The sequence below is a fragment of the Acyrthosiphon pisum genome, unplaced genomic scaffold, assembly GCF_005508785.2.
Source record: "Acyrthosiphon pisum isolate AL4f unplaced genomic scaffold, pea_aphid_22Mar2018_4r6ur Scaffold_52;HRSCAF=355, whole genome shotgun sequence".
Taxonomy (NCBI): domain Eukaryota; kingdom Metazoa; phylum Arthropoda; class Insecta; order Hemiptera; family Aphididae; genus Acyrthosiphon; species Acyrthosiphon pisum.
In genome coordinates, this window is record NW_021774934.1 from 35,560 (window position 1) to 38,706 (window position 3,147).

The following is a 3,147-nucleotide window of genomic DNA, read 5'->3' on the forward strand; positions in this document are numbered from 1 at the left end:
TGATAAGTAGTCGAAATAGAACTTCGATTTTTAACTTCGTGTGAATATTGTTGGTGCATTGGGTCAAAATTCAAAATTCCCAGTAATTTTCAAAAGCGCCGTGAAAAACAAAAGAAAAATTAAGGAAAAACGGGAATTTTTTAGCAAAATCGATTTTTCACAAATATATTGATTTGTTTTAAACTGTTTAGGGACATTTTCAGTTTTCAATTTTATTAGTTTTGTTTCTATGAATATCAATAAAACTTTATTGTTGAGTAAAAATACTTGAAAACTTACTACAAGGCTCCTACTATATTGTTACAATGGCATTTGAAAAACATTAAAAATCCTTAGTCACCGTTTTTTTTTATTAGCATTTAAAGTTCAAAAATTGACAAAATATGGAAAAATCACGAAAATTAGCAAATTATTTTGAGTTAATAATTCGAAAAAATTTTTCTTTTTGAAACTAAGATTTTAAAATGTAATACAAGATTCCTTGATTATCTACCTTTATCAAAAAAAAATGTCTACAAGAGTCAAATTACGTTTTTATGAGCGTTTGAAATTCAAATTTTACATTGGATATTCACTCGATTTCTCATGTAGCGATTTTCTTATTTTGTTGTAATTCTTAATCGAATAACTGTAGATACATGCAAATTTCACTGAATGTATCTTGTAATGTACTTATAATATACTTTATTTTATAAATTCTTATCCTTATTCAAGGACGATAACATTTTGAAAATAATTTGACTCTTTTTGAGCTGTTTATGGACATTGTCAGTTTTCAGTTTTTTTAGTTTTTTTTTCTATAAATATCAATAAAGTTTTATCTGTTGGGTCAAAAAGTGTAAAAATTTAATGCAAGGCGCCTGATATATTGTTAAAATAGTAGTTGAAAAATATTGAAAATACATAGGCGCAATTTTTTTTTATACACATTTAAAGATCGAATTTTGACAAAATTTATCAAATTTAAAATTGAATAATTATTTTGTAGTTCAAAATTTATAAAACGTTCAACTTTTATATCTAAGGATTGAATAATTAAAACAAGATTCTACGCAAGTAGTTAATTTTGTTACCAAAAAATCTAGAAAATACATAAGCACAATTTATTTTTATAGTCATTTTAAGTTCAAATTTGGACAAAATTATATATTAAAAAAACCTAGAATAACTATTTTAGTTATTTTGTTGTGATTGTATAATATTATTTGTGGGTACTGAAAACTTCAAAAGTATATTATTATATATCTATGATAGTATCACGGTTTGTTGCTGATGTATAACATGTTATAAGTACCTAATGGATATTGGGATATGATTAATTTGGAATTTATTATAGGTACCTATTATAGGTCAATTTTTTTTTTTAATGGCCATTGATAAGTATATTACCTATATGTCTTATACCTAGACTGACATACCCGTCTCCGCTCAGAATAGTTTTTCTTATACAGTGATATTATATCATGAATCAAATTTAATACTGTCCATTATACAGTGACCCACTTCTAACTACTGTACAGCAGAGCGACATCCACTTACCCACCTTTTTTATTATTGAGCTTATGCCTGGGAACAATAGGCATTAGCTGTTTTTGTTGTTTTGTACGGAGGAACAGTTGGAACGGTTGGTTGAATTACGTGTATTTTTTAACAGAATTTCAAATCGGCACACGTAGGTTTCTGCCATGGCCGGTCAGGGGATGGTGGCCTCACTCTCTAGGAGTTGCCTGCCCAGAGCACTGCAGAGAAAGAAGCCGACGCCGTATTCCACTCGGCCACTCCGTCCCCCTAGAATTCATTTATACCATCATAAAGTTGTTATTTAGGTACAATGGACTTTTTTAGAAATTAAATTATACATCTATTATTTATTTTTAATAAAATATTTAGAATTACCTATGATAATTCTTATAATGTTTTCTTAATAATATAATAATTCATAAGTCATAACCCAATCTAAACAATATACTATATAGTCACCAATTTTAATCATAATATAAAAGTATTTATATTTTATAATTTTAAAGATGATATAACAACATGAGAATTTTATATTTTAACGAAATTTGTATAGCTAAATTAATTGCTTCCATATCAATTTTGAAATATAAAATATTTTTAGTAACCTTAATCATTATTTTAGTATAAGTATCAGTATAAATTATTTTTTTTTTATTGGATAACCCCGTGGCAACATATGCCATTGGGTGCGGGGTTTATGTTGGGTAGGTTAGTACACGTGTGTGTTGTGTTTTGGCAGAATCAAGGTGTATTGATATACCTTGGGCAGAATTTCGAATGGGGCACCCGTAGGTTTCTGCCATGCATGGACGGGGGATGGCGGCACTTGTTCTCCGAACACTGTGACTTGCCCGAAGAAAAATGCCACCCGCACTCATGGTATCGAACCAGCGTCGGCTGCTTAGTTCGCTCGGCCACTCCGTTCCCCAGTATAATTTATTATATTTTACCAGGGAAGAAAACGTTTTTAAAAAACGTTATTAAACGGAAATAAACAAAAAACGAAAACAATTAATAAAACAAAAACAAAAAACAACTGAAAAACGATAACAAAAAAATCCTAAAAACCGAAAAAAATTTAATAATAAAATCAAAAACGAAAACGAAAATAAATTATAGTATTATACATTATTAAATAACACAACGAAAAAAAAAGTTTTTGAAAAAAAATTCACTTGTCTTTACTTTTCAATCTTTAACTTCAAAAATATTTTAATTTTAAATCAGAAATTTTGAATTTTCTAATTTGTATATAAATTATAATTTTGATTTAAAATTTAAATATTAAGAATAACCAATTTTAATTTTTAACTTAATAATTTATTTTAAATATAAGTCATTGAATTTAATTATAAAATATAATATTTAACTTTTAGATACAACAAGAACAAGTATTAAGAATTGCTTATATGAACGAAAGTGACTAATTAGGAACATGGTTAAAATCATTCTTTGCACTTGCATATCTCCCATTTACCGAAATTGAGGATGGTTTTCTTGAACTAATGGCTACGTGTCCGAACGAAAAATATGGTCATATTTTTTCTGACTATGTACTAAAAACATATATTGAACCAGAATGTCCATTTCCTCCAGAAATGTGGGCTCAAGAACCAAATACGAATC